The sequence below is a fragment of the Monodelphis domestica genome, chromosome 4 (genome assembly GCF_027887165.1).
Source record: "Monodelphis domestica isolate mMonDom1 chromosome 4, mMonDom1.pri, whole genome shotgun sequence".
In the NCBI taxonomy this organism is placed as follows: domain Eukaryota; kingdom Metazoa; phylum Chordata; class Mammalia; order Didelphimorphia; family Didelphidae; genus Monodelphis; species Monodelphis domestica.
In genome coordinates, this window is record NC_077230.1 from 445,797,240 (window position 1) to 445,816,073 (window position 18,834).

The window sequence follows — 18,834 nt, forward strand, 5'->3', positions numbered from 1 at the left end:
TATCCAGTGAACGAATTTAGGGAGTGTGAAGGAAAACAAGATTGATTTACAACTGCTTCATTCCTTTGGTTTTGACCCCTCAACACCCATGAACCCAGTCCATCCTATAAGCCATTGGTCACCAGGAAGAGTCTGATGTAATCAATCCACTGTCACTAGTGAAGGAATCTGCACCCTGTATCCTGTGATGATTTTGGAGGGCAGTCTCTTTATTTCATCTTCTTAAATGAAAGAAGACACTCAAGTTCCCTACAACTCACACCCTCATTTGATATTTAAAGCATTAATCAATTAAGTATTTGTTAAACTTATTGGTATCCTGGTATGGCTATTGGTCTCAGTATCAGAAGACCTACCTGGCCAGGATGCCTTAGAACTTCAGATTCTTCATCTGCAAAATGGGTATAATTATAAGCAGGCATCCTACAAAACAGGGAATGCTTAATACTCACACAAACACACACACACAGACCCACAATTTGAGGCTACCCACTTTTCTGGAGGGGTTCCTGACAGGACCACAGATAATAAGCAGAAAATAAATTATTCCTTTAACTTGGCTGCATCCAAAGATTGGCACAAGGAATGGTGCCCATGCCAAATATTTCTTCTCACAGGATGAAAAAAAGTTGTTTTTAAAGCTTATATTTATAAGGTACTTTGGGATTGCCATAAAAGCTTTTTGTGCATTGTATCATTTGATAATGATCCCCTTAGGGAGAGATGCTATTGATATTGACATTTTCACATAAAAATGGGGTTCATCAAGGTTAAGGGAATAGAAAGCAAATTGCAAACATTAAAGTGTTATCTAAATGGCTAGCATCATCATCATCACTATTACACTGAATCACACATAACAATTGCCAGGGGCTGCTTTATACCCTAAGCTTACTTTCTCTAACACTCAAGAAAGTGATTCTGGTGTTTCCAGTGTTGGCTAGCCTCCTGCTTGAGTTCCCAGTATCTAAGGACTTTCATTTATCCCTTCAGTATTGACAGCATGGCAGTCAGAGCAGGGAAGGCAGAAGGACCTTGCCCAGTTAATGGGGTAAAGGGCAGGATTTTCCTCTTTCTTGGACTTGAGTGACCACAGAGAAGATTTAGATACCAGTAAGGTGGCCCCTCCCGGGTCCTAAATTTAAAAAAAGGTTCTTTTGTGTTTTTTTGTCTACAAATTTTAGGGATAGACTAAGAGGTGAGAAAGTTACAAGAAGAGACAGAGACAAAAAATGAGGAAAGTCCCAAGAAGCTGGGGGTTGGCTACTCAGACTTGGTCATCTATTTCCTTAGATGAAAGCCCATGTAACTATTCACTTACTGGTGTGGATTGCAGGTCTTGTGTGGATGCTCAGCTCCTGTGAAACTATTCACTCCCATTAAGTACAAGGGAAAAAACCCGCCAATGACCAGGTCTCCCTCTCTGTGGTCTCGTGGTTTGATTTGCTCAAAGCAGGGAAACTTTTCTTTCCTAAGTAAAGTAGATGGTACATGGAAGAGCAAGAAAAGGACCGGCAAAAGGAAAGTTAGGGACTGCATCCTGAGCAATGCCCCAAATTTTCATCCTGCGAGCAAGCAAGATGCCTACAACTATTCCTTGAATTAAAATTATTCTTTACCAGAGAAGTGTCTTCTCTGGACTGATAGACACTTTTCTGTTCCTGACATGAGCAAACACAGCAGGCATCCAGCTCCTGCCAGGATACAAGCTATAATAATCAGGTGCCATTTATGATCTTGGGGAAAATGCGAGGGAGAACAGTCCCCAGTTGGTAAAGGAGCATGTGTCAAGGAAGAGCCCTGGGGAGCATCTCTGCCTAGATTCTGCACCTGCATCTCAGCCTCTAAGGGAAAATCCAAATTAAAATATGTTTGAACATCTTTCTTCCTCCTTCTTCCCAGCAAATCCTTCTGGGAAACAGCAGCTTATTGCCTCAAGGACATTTGATCAGCTTAGGAAATTTGTATGTAGTTGCCAGAGCAAAAGTCCTAGGACTGAGTGTATGGCATGGGTTGGACTAGGAGGGATTATCCCAGCCTTATAGAGAAACTGAGAGAGTGAGTTGCTGTCAATGGGACTGCCAGCCTCTTGGGATCAGGCCCTAACCTTCTACAAATCGGACACCACATGCTTTCCAACTTCAGGGGCTAGAGAAGCCTCTTCATGAATAAGGTAGTTACCCCAGGACCAAGACCTCTCATCTTGCTATCTAAACTGCACACAGACCTGAGTAGGGATTTCTTGGGAGTGACCATCTGGAAAGGAGTTCATGTGACATTCTTTGATAGAATGGAAGACCTTGAGGGCAGAGACTTTCATTTTGGTATTTTTATCTCTAGTATCTACACCATCACCTGGCCACAGTAGACATATAGCGAATTCTTGTCGACTGATTTAGTTTAAGTGACTTTTCTTAGTCCGCACTCTCATGTCTACCACTGCTACTGTCTACCCTTCTAAAAGCCCTTTCTATCTGCTCCATACTCTTATAGACCTTTTATTGACCTAGCTGTTCTCAAATCTTCCCTCTTAGAATATGGGCTACTTAAAGGGAAGAATTGTGCTGGAATTACGCCCAAAGTTTTAAAAGAATGCATGCCTTTTGAGCCAGTAATACTACTACTAGGTCTGTATCCCAAAGAAATAAAAAAATGGGAATAGATCAGTTTGTAAAAAAGTATTTATAGCTGTGCTTTTTGTGGTAGCAAAAAATTGAAAACTGAGGGGATGTCTCTCAATTGGGAAATGGCTGAACAAATTGTGGTATATGATGGTGATGGGATATTATTGTGCTCTAAGGGGCCAGTCATAATTTTCTAATTTGCCTGGGCCACCCAGGGGGCATTCCAGGGAAGATCATCCTGCCTTCCTGGTCTCTTGATATTCTTGACTCCTTTGCACCATTTTTCTGGCTGATTCTCCTCTCATGACTGAATTTATCCAATGATTTTCCTCACACAGCCCTCACTTCTGGCATGAGTGCAAACAAATGCCAGGTACCCATAGTCAAAAAGGATAAATTTTCTTTTCAAAAGAGGTAAAAAATGGGTACAATATAATAATATAATATAATAACCAAATTAGAAGAGAATTAAATATTTTACTCATGAGATGTATGAATAAGGGAGTTTTATGACCAAATAAGAGATAAAGAGCATTATGGGGTAAAATGGATACTTTTAATTACATTAAGTTAAAAAGGTTTTGTACAAACAAAACCAATATAGCCAATAATAAAATGAAGGCCAGAAACTGGGGGGGGTGGGGGATGGAATTTACAGCATGTTTTTCTGCTAAAGATCCCATTTCTCAAATATATAAAGATGTACAATCATGTAAAATATTTTCCCATATTAATCATTTTGTGAAAGAGAACTCAAATTTAAAAAAGGAAAAAAGTGAAATATAGTATATGTCTCTAATGAATAATGTTTGGAAATGATCAAATAAAATATTGTTAATAAAAAGAAATATAGTATATGTCATTCTACACTCAGACACTATCTGAATATTTTGTGTAAAAAGGTTAAATATAAATGAATATTTACATAAACATATAAATAAATACAAGTCATTCCCCAAAGGTTCAATGGTCAAAGGAAATGAACAGGCAGTTTTCAGAAGAAATCAAAACTATAATGATAGAAAAACTTTTTCTAAATGACTATCCACTAGAGAAATACAAATTAAAACAACCCCCATGTACCATCCCACACCTCAGAGCAGCTAATATGACAGAAAACAAAAATGACAAATGTTGGAAGGGATACATAAAAATAGGAACAGTGATGCACCATTAGTAGGGTTGTGATCTGATCCAACATTATGAAAGCAGTATGGATCTATGCTCAAACAGCTACAAAATGGTGCATACTTTTTGACCCAGAAATACCACTACTAGGTCTGTATCCCAAAGAGATCAAAAAAGAGAACTTATTTGTACAAAAACATTTGTTACAGCACAGAATTGGAAATGAAAGGTTACTCATGCATTGGGGAATGGTTGAAAAAGTTGTGGTATATGGATTATGACTGTACTGTAAGAAATAACAAGCAGGATGATTTTACAAAAATCTTGAAAACTTCCATGAACTGATGCAGGGTGAAGTAAGCAGAACAAGAACATTGTACCCAGTAACAGCAATATTTTTTGATGAACAACTGGAGATGAATATTAAAGAGAAGCTAGGTTGTTCAATGGAGAGGATCAGACCTAGAGAGGGAAGGTCCTAAATTCAAATGTGGTCTCAAACATTTCCAAGTTATATGACATTGGGCAAGTCACTTAAGCCTCATTTCCTAGCCCTTACCACTCTTCTGCCTTGTGTGTGTAATAATTAGTGGGTTTAGCAGTTTTTCTCAGTAATATATTATTAGTCCCTGACTTACACTCCAATATTTCCAGGAGATAAAGGGGCACAGTTTAAAAAGCAGTTTTAAAGGGTTTTTTCTCCTAATTAGGGAAACACCTTGAGTAGAAGCTTATCTTTAGTCTGGGAAGGATGCTAGCTCTAGCAAGGAGTGAGAGAAGCAGAATAGGAGCTCTCCCAGAACCTTCTTAAAGACATGATGTTCTCTGCAAAAGGAACTTTTTACTCTAATTTGGTGAATTGCCCAACATATCATAAGTTTGGATGAGCTGGCAGAAAGAGAGTGAAGAGGGGCTGGGGGTGTGTAATATCAGAAATCTCACACTCAAGATTATAAGCATCTGTTTGGAGGTAGAGCCAAAACCACAAAAATCCTCTCAGACCAAGATTTAAAATATCGCCACAAAATGAATACAGGAGTAAAAGAACCAACAAGGAGACAGAGTGAAACAACTTTCAAGAAAAGGAAAACCCAAAAGGTAGTCACTAATGTGAGAGGAGAGCAGAGCCAGCAAGAGACTGTAGAAAAGAGAGAACAAGCCAAGAATAAACCACATCCCTCTCCTAACCACACCATCTGATGTCCTAGGTTCCAAACCTTAGTCCAAGCCAACATTCAGATCCTGAGATCCTGCAGGGAAAATAGTGGTCCAAGCCAAGACACAAACCAAGGAATTCCAAACCCGTGACGTCGAGAATCCCAGCCCAGGGCAATCAGGACTAAAGTGGGCTGATCTGTGTGGGCCCAGAGTGAAACCAAGAGTCCCAGTCTGGGCTTTGGATGAGGACACATACACAGTTTGAGGTGGCTGATAGTACTAAGTACCAAGTACTGATCTTTTTGCCTAAAGCTAGGGCAGGGAAATAAAGGGTGTGCCTGATTGGATCAAGTACACAGTGAGACTAAAAACTTGAGCCTAAACCTGTCTCTAGAATTTGACCACCCCTGAACTGATCAAGTTCAGATGGAAATCAAAAGCTTATACCCAGAGGCAAGTCTTGAAGATATCAGCATCTCAAGAGTCAATTGAATCATCAGGGGGAGGGGACTCTCAGAGCTCTCAGCCCTCAGACTATCACATCATCCTCCCTCCCCAAGCCTACCTATAATTAGATAAGAAAAATGAGCAAACAACCAAAAAACAAACAACTAACTAAAGATTTTTTATGGAGACAAAGAGGAAGCTACAGATAGAAAGGGGGACACTGAAAGCAAAGGAAAAATATGCAAAATTCAAAAGAAAATTTTAGTTTGGACACAGATTCTGAAAGATATCAAAAAAGACTTCAAAAACCAATTAAGAGAGGCAGAGGAACAGTGGGGGAAAAGAAATGAAAGTGATGCAAGGAGAAATGGGAAAATTGAAAAAGGAGAACCAAAAACAGACAGAGGAAAATCAGGCCTCCAGTTAGACTAGGAGCAGGACTCCTTTCCAGGCCTATCTACTGGACCTGCTCCCTGCCCCTGCTAGTTGTCCAAGCTCCTCCTCACATCACAAAGGTTCTGGAGTACCACACACCTGTTTAGTATTCAGTTGTAGTTGCCCAGTCTTTATGTCTCCCTCATAGTATCAGAAGGAAATCTGAGTCAGGGGCCACTGATGTTCCAACTAGTCTCATTTCACTGGGGATCCCAAGTACCTTCTGCTTCTTAAGATTTGATGTGGAAGTTGGGGAATCAAGCCAAAGATGGGGTTAGAGAGGATGGGAAGGCTTCTCCCTGTTCATTTCAACTTCATTTCCAAGCCTCACTCTCCCTGTTCCCCTCTTGTTGGGTAGAATCTCCCCAAAGCACAGGAGAAGGACCCTTGTAGCTCCTCTGAGACCTCTTTTTTCTGTAATTTCCTACAGGCACACAAAGAGAAAGCCTCATCACCTTGGGGATCATACTATCTGAAGAAGGCCAAAGTCTGACCCAAGGACAGACCTAGAGCTCGAGGGAATTGCCCCTGGGACCCAGAGACCCCCATCCCCAGGTGAGTGCAGTCCAGCCCCAGACCTGGCTAAGCTTCCCTAAGGTGGCATATACAACAGAGCTAAGGAAGCTTAATCCTATTAGACTCAGCATGTCCTTTGCAGAACTGTTGTCAGAGCAGAAATTGTCCATTGAAATCTTTCCCTTTTTCCATTTCTTAAGTCAAGTCAGGAAGCATTTAGCAAGTGGATGCTCTGTGTCAAGCACTATGCTCACCTCCTGGACATGCAAAGGAAGGGAATAAAACCAGCCCCTGCCCTCTGGGAGGTCACAATCTCATGGGGATGTGAAGATTGAATTTAGCTATCTCCTGATTGTAACAATGAAGATACTTAGCTCTTTCTTTACTGTGAAGATAAAATTGTAATCTCCTGATTGTAACAATGAAGGTACTTAGCTCTTCCTTTATAGTGAAGCTAGAATTGTAAGCTATAATCTATTTTTAGATTTTTAACTTCAAAAAGGTGTTTAGTAACTATAAAAGGTGAATTTACCAAAAGAGGTGTTAAGTAACCCAAAAAGATGTAATCTAACCAGAGAAGGTGAGAACTAAAGAGTGGGAAGTCTTGGAGAAACTCTAACCAAAGAAGATGAGAACTAAAGAATGGGCAGTCCTGGAGAAAAGTGTCTGCTGTGATTGGTAGATGTGAAAATTTAGAAGAGGTGACACAAAAGTAAAGGATCTTTAAAACGATGACCAAAAAGGCAAAATCATTCATTTTTGATTCAGTCAATCACCCAGGCTTGGAGTGAAGGATCAGTCACTTGGAGCTGAAGGGAAAATGGACATTCGGAGATTCAGAGATTCTTTTGGACATTCAGGCACTGACTCGGAGAAGGACTGGAATACAGACACCCAGACTTCTTTTAGACTGTTACCATTGGTGAGTGAAAAGCTGACTTACTAACCCTGCCTCCAGGAAAGGCCCAACTTCTTGAGACTCTTTTCCCCTGGCTGGGACTTTGAAATTCTAAACTGGTATAAAAGAAGCCAGAGCTCACTCACACCCTCTCTCTCTCTCTCTCTCAATCTCTCTCTCTCTCTCTCTCTCTCTCTCTCTCTCTCTCTCTCTCTCTCTCTCTCTCTCTCTCTCTCTTCCCACCCCCCTCTGAGCTTAAAAAACTAACCACAATTTAAATTTAACAGGGAGAAACCATGTGAACATGTGTGTCCAGAGAAGCCCTAAGCAGTATAGATAGGAGTCCTCTAAGAAGACTCTAGCTTGTTCAAATACCAGGGAAAGCTTGGAAAGGGACACATTTTGAAGAGCTAGGTGTCTTGGCCAGGGATAAGCCAGGAGGCCAGTTTCCCTGGTCAGAGAGGAGGTGGAAAGGAGGAAGATATAAGTGCCCTGGAAAAAGGGTTTCAAGGCTAACTGTGTGGTGTTTGCTCTCAGCCACCAGCCCTCTCAGTATGATGGTATTTAGACCTGTGGGGAGATTTGTCAGGTTCCTGTCCAGGGTTCCCCTACAGCATGGAATTGCTGGTTATTTGATTCTAAGGTTGACGTTTACTGGGAACAGCCAGACTGAGGCAGCCTAAGAGGCAGCCTGACAGGCCTTGGGCTGTGTTTGTGTCCACTCAGGAGTGTGACCTACATGCTAGGTGGGTGATGGACACTTAGGTCTCCCACTTTTAGAGATCCCCTGTTCTGTTTGTTGTTGTTGTGGGATTGTTGTTGTTCAGTCATTGTAGGTGTGTCTGCCCCTTTGTGACCCCATTTGGGGATTTCTTGGCAAAAATTCTAGAGTTCTACAGAGTCTCAGGGAGAGACTTGTGTGAGGAAAGTAAGAAAAGCAGTGTCACTAGATCCTGAGAATATGGAAGAGAATAAAAGGAGAGTGAGGGAGGGTAAGGGGAGACTTCTCAGGGTGACCAGTCTTAAAGGTTGCTGCCCAGGCAGAATAACAAGCCCTGGGGTGGTTTAGAAGCCTGGGAGGAATCTAGGCTGCAGAGGGGCCATTCTGGTGGCAGTGGTATTACAGATAATAGAGGACAGGGCTTAGGGTGGAGAGACTGGCAGGGTCCTGAGATCCTGCCCTTGAGTGCCATTGGAGGAAGGCCTTAACCTTGGGACTTCAGAGGCAGGCTGGTGGGGCCATAGGAACTGGGAGGATCCACAGAGTAGACTGCTTCTAAACAGGAAGCTGTCATCTTTCCTTGGAACGTAGATCTCTCTGCCTTCTTCCCATGGAGCCCAGATTTCTCTGCTTCCTTTGGGTCTCAGATCTCTCTGCCTCATACCTTTTGTTGCCCCTTCTTATGTTGGTTGCCCCTTTCCACTGGGCCTCATCTTTCCTATGTGAACTCCTTGGATGTCCTTCAGAAATGTCAGCAGAAGTTCTTCTCCTAGGCCTTGCACAAGGGCTGCTTTCTGCCCCTGGTACTGGTGTAGGAGAGTGAATTTTGTTGTGTGAGAGCAAACGCTGGTTCTCGCCCAGAGAACTGTAGCTCAGACTTTGTCTTCCTAAGGCATGAAAGTGTTTATTCGAAAATGTTTACAGATAGTTTAGCCAGGAGAATGGAAAACCCCATTGCAGGCAATGGAATAGCCCTGGGGTAGGGGGACAATGGAATTGTCCCTCATAGGATTTCAGGATTCTAGATTTTACTAAGAGTTGGGGGGATTGCTTCTTCCCATTCATGGAAACTCAGCCTTTCTCAGAATATTCCTTCCCTGAGTGTGACAGGGCTGTTTCAGGCCCAGAATCAGGGGATGGGTCAGTTAGGGGTACAAAGATCCCTCATGCACCTATGTGATGTTATTCTCACAACCCCCTTCCTTTTTGCCAGACTTTCAAGGTGGTTTTTGGGTGCTGGGGGCATCATTTCTCAGCCTTGCAATCTCTTATAGAAGGGAATGAAGCCATAAGATCATCTGTTAGCCTTCAGGTTACCTCAGATGCTTCCCCCACTCTTCAGGCTTCGAATGTCAAGCAAACCCTTTTCAATCTGGAGGAAGTGCACAGATAAAGAATAGGAAGACATCTACTTTTCTACATTCTAATTTGCATTCTCTGCTACTAAAAAGCACAAGATCTAAAAGCACCAATAAAAAAGATTTTAAAGCATTTCTAAGTTTTTCAAGGACCATTTAGCACTGCAAACTGTTATGATGGGATTTGGGGTGAGGAAAGAAGAAAAGGGAACAAATAAATAAATTTAGATTTATTGGTGGAAGGGTAGGAAGGAACAGGGGTGTTAGGTGTAAACAATACTTATATTTAACTTAAAAGCTAATATCTATAAACTAACTAAAACTATCTAATTAAGCTAAGCATTAACTTTCCAATATCCAAGTTTCACACCAGGAGTCCAATCAAATGGGCCACGATCGTCAGTTGTTTGATATCCAAGCAGATCCAGAGATCTTCTTACTGATGCTGCCAGCAGCCAGATCCAAAAACCTCTTTCTTCTGCTGGTTTCAGGAGAAAATATCTTCTTCAAGCCTTGGGTCCTTCCAGGAGAGAAGACTATGAGATGAAGCACCGTTGGGCATAGAATTTTCCCAGATCTCAAGCCTCAGGCTCCCATGTGACCCTTAGTCACATTATCCTGTCAATTATCCTCTGAGGTTTGCATCTCTCAGTTTTTGCAACAGTTTTTGCAAACCTTTCATCCTTTAACACATAGCTCACATCCTTACTATTTGCCCAGGCTCCCATCATATCTCCAAGACCTTGGAGTGCCATTCTCAGTCTTCCCATTAGGTCACAGCTACAGGACTTTCATTTGTCAACCATCCTATGCCTTGGAGTTAAAGCTTGGCTTCAGGAATCATTGATGTTCTGACTGGTCTCATCTGCTCTGGGATCCCCAGCCCATTCTGCCTTCTAAAACTCTGCAGGAGGATGAGGGACTGAAATGGGACTGTGAAAAGGGAAATAACACTCACTTTGTTTTCTTTAATGTAATCAGTCAGAAACTTGAAGATCCTTTAGCATTGATTGCAAGGAAGTTCACACCCTCAGAGTTGATCCCACAGGCACGTCCGTCCCCTCTGAGCAATGCCAGAAAAATTAATGAACTATGATTGGTTCCTGAGATGTGACATGGGAGAGTTAATGGATGGAGAAAATTGAGTATAAGTCAAGACCCAGCCACTTCTTAGTCTCTTTTGGATTGGTGACTTGGGCTGAAGGGAGATGCTTACTCTGGGGACTCTTGCTGAAGATATTCTCTGGGACTTCTGACTGGAAATTGGAACTTTGTCAGAGGTGTATCCAAAGACTTGTTCTGTTTGTTTAAAATGTCAAAGGTCCTCTTTGACTGGGGAAAAAAAAGAAGAATAAATTTACTTTCTGCCATCAGAGGAAAGAGCTTAGATTTCCATGTTGATATCATTATTTGTTTTCTTCAGAGGCTGAGGCCAGTTTTGAAGTGAAAGAGATATCTACAAAGCTGAGCCTTTTTGTGGAAGGTTCTGGCCCCCAAAGATGCATGAATGAGGCTTCCAGTGACTTCTTTTGGAGAGAAATCTGTGACCAATATCAAGGTAAATAAAAATCCAAAGTGTGACTGTGAATTTGGTGAAACTGAAGAAATTCAGATAATATTCAATCCTTATTCAGTACAAGAAAATAACCTCAGGAAATGGCTATAATTATGTTAGTGAATAAAGAAAATACTTTCCTGAAGCAGTAAAACTTCTTCAGTCCCATGGACATCTCATGAAATACTCATTGTTCAAGTTAATCTAGATAGAGTGGTCTTCAGACGTCATTAGACATCCAAACAGTAATCCTGTAGAAATGGTTTTTGGGTGTAATAAAGGTGAGACAGCCTTCACTCAGAATTCTGAGCTTGTTGCATATCAGATTATCCACAATGAAGAGAAACCCTATGAATGTAAACAGTGTGGAAAGGCTTTCACAGAGAGGGGCCATCTTGCTTCACATTAGCAAATCCTCACTGGAAAGAAACCTCATGACTGAGACTGAGCTTACAGTTGCCACTCTTAGCTTATTTAACAGAAGAAGATCCACACTGGAGAGAAACTTTAGGAGTAGAATTGATATGGTAAGGCCTTCAGGCAACAATCATCTCTTGTTCCCAGCCTGAGAATTCCATATAGTAGAATATTATGTATTGTATTATATTATATTATAATTTTATAATAGATTGTTATGTCATTTTGTATTATAAATTATATTATAAACACTATAATATTATTACAATTATACAAAAATCCCAACAAACTTTTATCATTTTTATAAGTACATTAAAAAAGCCATCAGAATGAAATTTAATGCTTCAGAATTAGATTTAGAACTGAAATTAAAATTCAGAAAACAATGCTTTCTATAATTAAAACACATGATCAACCAGGCAGGTAAAATACGTGATTTTTTTTTTCCAAATGAATGTTTTTTTACCTTAAATGTTTAGATCATAATCTAGCATCCAGATTGTAGGAGAAGCAGCCTTTCCATGCCATATCTTCACCAGATGTTGTCAAATTTCACCCTTTCATAAAAAAATATTTTGAGTTTTAGACCTGAAATGAAATTATTATCATCTTTTCAAATTCCCTATCAGAGAATTGCTTCCATTTTTTACCCTTTGAATTTTTAGTCATGTCGAAAGTCCTTTATGAGGGCATCTAATATGAAGTAGTTCTTTTCCATTAAAGCACTAATAACAACAACAACAATGGAGATAGCAAGATGGTTCAGTGTATTGACAGCCAGACACAGAGTGGTTCTGATTTCCCATCTGGCCTCAGACACTTGGAAGCTTTGGAATCCTGGGCAAATCACTTAACCTCAACTGGCTAGCCCTTACCACTCTTATGCCTTGGAACAAATATATAGTATTGATTCCAAGACAAAGGTAAGGGTTTAAAGAAGAAGAAGAATTAAAATATATTTATTGCCTGTCATATACAAAACAGAGTAGTAGATTTTTTAGGTGGAACTATTTCTGTATTCCCCTTTAGACAAGTGAAATCACATGGGTAAATTACACAACCTGGCCAAATCATTATATTTGCCAACATTGTAGTTCTTCCTTAAAACTGTTAGCACTTCAAAAGAAAGAAAGAATCTCATTTTATCAGTGCTCAGTTTCCAAATTCCTGGATCCCTACAAAATTACCCCCATTTCCTTTCAAATAACTGGATCCATTTTTATCACCAGCCTGCTTCATATTCATCCTCACTCCAGTTTCAGGAGGTAAAAATTTCAAGCTGCAATTTTACACAGAGTAACCACATAAAGTTTATCACATACAAACTACATCTGTCTTCCTTTATATCCAGCTCTAACTCTTCCCTTAACAATCACATCCTAAGTTATTTATAGAAATAATACTTTTACTTCACTAATTTCTTTTTACAACCTTCATGGCTGAAGAGTGATAGGGGCTAGGCAAGTGGGCTTAAGTACCTTGCCCAGGGTTGTAAAGCTAGGGAGGGTCAGAGGGATTTCAACCAGGACATCCTGCCTCTTTACTTGATTGACTCTTAATCCACTGAGCCACCTAGCTGCCTATCTAACAACTTGTTTTGATTCCAAATAGCTGTGCACTTAGTGACCTCAGTGCATTCTGAAACCAGTATTAAGAATTTCCAATTATTTAGAAAACTTTCGACTTCCAGGCTAAGATGGCCACAGAATAGAAGCAAGGGTCATCTTCTCTTCACCAACAACCAATTTAAAAAGGATAAAAACCAAAATCAGATGAGTGAAGGGACTCTACCACAGAGTACAGCCTTGAAGTTAGGCAGGGTTTGGGCTCCATGCTATAAGGTGTAAAATTACTCCTACCAAAGTATGAATTGATCACCCCTCCCCCACTCCACTGCACAAGTTGGAGCGAGTGTAGGGCAATCTCTAGGTTTTTGTGGGGCTGGCTGAGGACACCATAGACTTACCCCTGAGAGCAATGAGACTTGGGACCCCAGGGACAGAGACTGAAAATAGCCTTGTGACAAAAACCGCTCTGTAGCTTGATAGACAGAGACCTCCCTACCATCCTCACTCATATTTCTGGCTGGAAAGGGAAAAAACTAACACAGCAATGGCCACCAACACCCACAAACAACAATCTATAACTACCAAAAAAATAAGAAACAGACTTTGACCCTGGATAACTTCTATGGTGAAAAACAGTAGACTACAGAGTAGATAGCAGAAGGTGACAAACAAGGAAACACATCCAAACTTTTTTTTTTAAATGGAAATTGGCCACAAGCTCTCAAGGAACTGAAATTTGATTTTAAGAACCAAGCAAAAAAGATAGAAGAAACTTGACAAGAAAAGTGGAAAACAGTTAAAAAAGAAAATGACAGTTTAAAAGACAGAATCTCCCATTTTGAAAAAAAGAGCCCAGAAATTAAATGAAATGATAAGCAAATTGGAGACCAGAATTGATCTGCTGAAAGTCATGACAAGCAGGATAGACCAAACTGAAAAGGAAAATCAAAAGATCGAAGCTGAAAACTAGTTTTTAAAGACTAGATTTGGGCAAGTAGAAGCTAATGATTTCACAAGACCACAAGAACTAATAAAGCAAAGTCAAAAGAATGGCAAAATAGAATATGAAATATCTTGTTGAGAATACAACTAACCTGGAAAACAGGTCCAGGAGAGATAATTTGAGAATCATAAGTCTACCTGAAAACCTAGAAAATATTTCCAAGTATTTGTAAAGAAAAGACCAGAACTAAATGGGAATTTAATGTCTAAATACAAAATTCAAGAGAAACATGAAAAGGTAAATAAGAAAGAGAGAAAAAAAATTTAAGGGCTTCAGTAAGGTCAAATTGTTTATATTCCTATATAGAAAAATTTTATTTGTAACTCTCAAAAGCTGTATTCAGTATCATAATATAAGAATTATTCATTGGTAGAGGTTGGGGTACTAAGTGGTTTAAGATGATATGTAAAAAAAGAAAAGGGTTGGGGGAAATAGAAGATGGCACCAAGAGAAACTTGAAGGAATAAGAAAAACAGAATAAATTATAACACAGAAAGAGGTACATGGAAGGGAGAGGGGAAGAATACTATTATGAGGAGAGGAAAAGAGTGCTAATAGGTAATACTTAAACCTTACTCACAGTGGAATCAATTCTGAGAGGGAAAAATGTCTAGATCCATTGGGGTATAGATTTCTATCTTACCCTACAGGGAAGTTGAGAGGGAAAAACCAAGGGGAGGGAGTGGGGGGAAGTACCAAAAGGAAGAGAAAGAGAGGGAGGAGGGAATTCAATAGATCCTAAAGAAAAATAAGAGGAGAATAAGAAGAGAGGGGATAGGAAGGGAACTAAAATAAGGGTGGGGATTAGGGGGACTGATTAAAAGCAAAACATTGGTGTAGAAGAAAATAGTAAAAGAAGAAAGGTCAGAACTAGGAGAAGAAATCAAAATGATGGGTAATACAGAGGTGGTGATCATAACTCTGAATGTGAATGGAATGAACTCACCCATAAAACAGAAGCAAATAGCAGAGTAGATTAGAAATTAAATCCTACCATATGTTGTCTACAAGAAACACACATGAGGCAGGTAGACACATATAGGGTAAAGGTAAGAGGCTGGAGAAAAATCTGTTGGGAATCAACTGAGAAAAAGAAAGCAGGAGCTGCAATCATGGTATCTGACAGTTAAAGTAAAAATATATCTGACTAAAAGAGATAGATAAAAGGTAGTATAGACAATGAAGAAATAGCAGCACTCAACCTATATGCACCAGATGATATAGCATCCAGATTTTTAAAGAATAAACTATTAGAGATTAAGGAAGAAATAGATAGTAAAACTATACTAGTGGGAGACTTGAACCTTCCTCTATCAGATCTAGATAAATCAAACCAAAAAATAAATAAGAATAAATTAAGAGATGTGAATGAAATCTAAGAAAAATTAGCATTAATACATAAATAGAGAAAAATAAATAGGAGCAGAAAGATATACACCTTTTCAGCAGCACATGGTACATTCACAAAGACTGCCATGTATTAGGGCACAAAAAATTGCAAACAAATGCAAAAAAAAGCAGAAATAATAAATGCAACTTTTTTCAGATCATAATACAATAAAAATTATAATTATTAAGGGTACATGGAGAGGCAAATAAAAAATTAACTGGAAATTAAATAATATGATTCTCCAAAATTTATTGGTTAAAGAAGAAATCATAGAAACAATTAATAATTTCATTGAAGAGAATGACAATGGGGACATCATATCAAAATCTATGGGATGCAGCCAAAGAATTACTCAGGAAAATTTCTATCCCTAAGTACATACATTGTTATGAGGAAGAGATAAGTTTAGTAGGAAAATTAAGGTTTGCAGAGGACAGAGGCATGGGATCAACAGGGAAAGATTCTGGAATGTTGCAGATCAGTGACATAAGTAAGATCCAGTGGAATTACTTGTTGCCTAAGGGAGGGGGGGTGAGAGGAGAAGGAAAGAACATGAATCATATAACCATGGAAAAATATTCTAAATCAATTAAATAAAACTTTTCAATTCTAAATTTTTTTTAATTAAAAAAAATTAAAAAATCAGACCAAGGAAATAGTTTTTGTGGTGCTAACACAGACTTTGGGACAAATTTATCATCCTATTGGATATTATATCTGTCAGCTTGATTCCATAACTGTAGGCACTGTGCCTTGTCTGCAGGGGGTTGCTGCTCCTGCTGTGTTAGTCCAGAAATCAACTGACTTAGTTTTAGCATGTCCATTGACTGTATACTGTTTACATAGAATAGAACTGATGAGAAAATTTCATACTCAAGCTTATTCAGATCAGAAAATTTCTAAGTATGAAATTATACTCCTAGGTAGGGATAATATCCAGTTGAAGAGGTGTAATGTATTAAATTCTGCTATGCTTCTTCCTGATCTTACAAAGAATGGTGAACCATTACATGAATGTGTAGAAGTGGTGGATATGCCTAGAATGGATTTGAAAGACACTCCTATTGAAAACTGAGACTTGGTTTTGTTTACTGATGGTTCTTTCTATTTGTGGAATGGTATTCGCTGTACAGTTTTGGCTCATTACATGGAAATATCAATGTTCAGGGAGCAGAGTTAGTAGCATTGAAACAAGCCTGTTTCTAGCTGATGGTAAAGTTGCAAATATCTATACAGAGTCTGGGTATGCTTTTTTCAGTTTGTCATGAAGCAGAGAAAATCTGGAAACAGCGTGGTTTTATTACTTTATCAGGAAAACCAATCACACATGCAGAAATAATAACTGAGTTGCTGGGTGCTATCCAGAAGCCAAAACACCTGGCTGTGTTTCATTGCAAAAGTCATACTTTGGGTCCGTATCAAGATTTCTATACTGTGGGTGAAAGGGCCTAACAGATAGCTTGGACCAGGCACAGCCTGGTCTGGGACCAGTACACAGATAATCAAAGTCATAGTAAATAGGAATACAAGGGCCTGTTATGAATTTATTCTTGTTTCACTCAGAAATTTTATATCTAATCCCATTTCCCAAATACCCCTATAATAATATTAACAAATTAGAGAGGGAAGAGGACAATGAATTGGGTATACAAATTAAAAAAACTAGAAAGCAAACAAATTAAAAATCCCCAGATGACAACTAAATTAGAAATACTAAAAATTAAAGAAGAAATTAATAAAATTGAAAGTGAAAGAACTGTTGAATTAATAAATAAGACTAGAAACTGTTACTTTGAAAAAGACAAATAAAATAGATAAACTGCTGGTTAATCTAATAAAAAAGGAAAGAAGAAAATCAAATTAACAGTATCGAAAATGAAAAGGGTGACCTCGCCTCTAATGAATAGGAAATTAAGGTAATTATTAAAAACAATTTTGCCCAATTATATGGCAATAAATATGGCAATCTAGGTGATATAGGTGATTATTTACAAAAAATATAAATTGCCTAGATTAACAGAAGAAGAAATAGAATTCTTAAATAATCCCATATCAGAAAAAGAACTTGAACAAGCCATCAAGGAACTCCCTAAGAAAAAATCCCCAGGGCCAGAAGGATTCACAAGGGAATTCTATCAAACATTTAAAGAACAACTAATCCCAATACTATAAAAACTATTTGACAAAATAAGTAAAGGAGTTCTACCAAAATCCTTTCATGACACAAATACGTTACTGATTTCAAAGCCAGGCAGACCAAAAACAGAGAAAGAAAACTATAGTCCAATCTCTTTAATGAACACAGATGCAAAAATCTTAAAGAGAATATCAGCAGAAAGACTCCATTAAGTGATCAGGAGGGTTATTCACTATGATCAGGTGTATTTTATACCAGGAATGCAAAGATGGTTTAATATTAGGAAAACCATCCACATAATTGCCCATTTCAATACCCAAACCAAAAGAAACCACATGATTATCTCAATAGATGCAGAAAAAGCCTTTGACAAATACAATACCCATTACTGTTGAAAACATTAGAAAGCACAGGAATAGACCATAAGCAAGTATCATCTGCAGTGGGGATAAATTAAAAGCTCTCCTATTAAGATCAGTAGTGAAACAAGGATGCTGATTATCACTTCTATTATTTAACATTGTTCTATAAACACTAGCAGTAGCAATCAGAGAAGAAAAAGAAATTGAAAGGATTAAAATAGGCAATGAGGAGACCAAACCAATTTCTTTGGGATGCTTAAGGTAAAGGAAGTGCAACAAGCCGAAGTCTAGATGGCATCTCTGAGCCAGGTCTGACAAAGAAATACATAGAAATGTTCCTAAAATTCAGGAAGTGGGGCTTTTCCACGCTGGGGCTCTGCTATTAGGATCAATACGGCACCGGAACCTTCCCTCCTCGGGCCCCTCATTCAAGAAGAGGACCAGCCTGTCGGCCTCAGTTTGGTCCTCCCTGAAATGAGGAGGTCGCGCTCAGGGGCTTCTTGGGTCCCTTCTCACCCTCAGTCTGCGTTCTCCTCAGAAATGCTTCCGTGGTTCTTAATAGCCGCTTCCTATATGACAGAATACATAATGTGTGTACACACACACACACAGTTAAAAGTACCAGAAAGGAAAGGAAACTAAAAGGACCCGGCTGAAGTCAGGGAGCCTGAGGACTCTGGGTGCGTGGCCCCTCCTCCACCAGAGCTCCAAACCTAGGGGACCAGGAAGTAAGACTCCATTTCCCTCAACACCTTTGGCATGACGACCTCCAAATCTTGGCACTCCCATTATAGAAGACTTCATTTCCCAGAATGCCTGGCTTCTGACTTTACCCAAGTCTTGGCACCTCCCCCTGTGCAGTCTCAAGGCATGCTGGGAATCTCTTGAGGGCAGTCTCTGCTCCTGGAGTGTTCACAAGTTTGGGATTTTGGCTTTTGTCTTGAAAGGGGGAGGGGAGGGAGTTAATGCAAAAGTTGCCACTGTGGCTTCGGCTGTGGAGCTTTCTGCTCCCTAGTTCCTGGAGAGAGAGAAAACCCGGGTGGACCAGTTGCGGGTAACAGCCTGGAAGTCCGGGTGGGGGGGTGGGGGAAGGGGGAAATCGGTGCACGTGCAACCA

At 39.5% G+C, this 18,834-nt stretch overlaps 1 long non-coding RNA gene across 1 annotated transcript; it reads right to left on the minus strand.

Annotated features, from left to right (window-relative positions):
- Nucleotides 1-7,470: 7,470 nt before the first annotated feature.
- On the minus strand, nucleotides 7,471-18,765 carry LOC103093702 (uncharacterized). Its single transcript, XR_001622695.2, has 3 exons — nucleotides 18,234-18,765; nucleotides 11,724-11,814; nucleotides 7,471-10,617 (listed from the first exon to the last, which is right to left on the minus strand). It is a non-coding gene; the product is annotated as an uncharacterized LOC103093702 (long non-coding RNA).
- Between the last annotated feature and the right edge of the window lie 69 nt (nucleotides 18,766-18,834).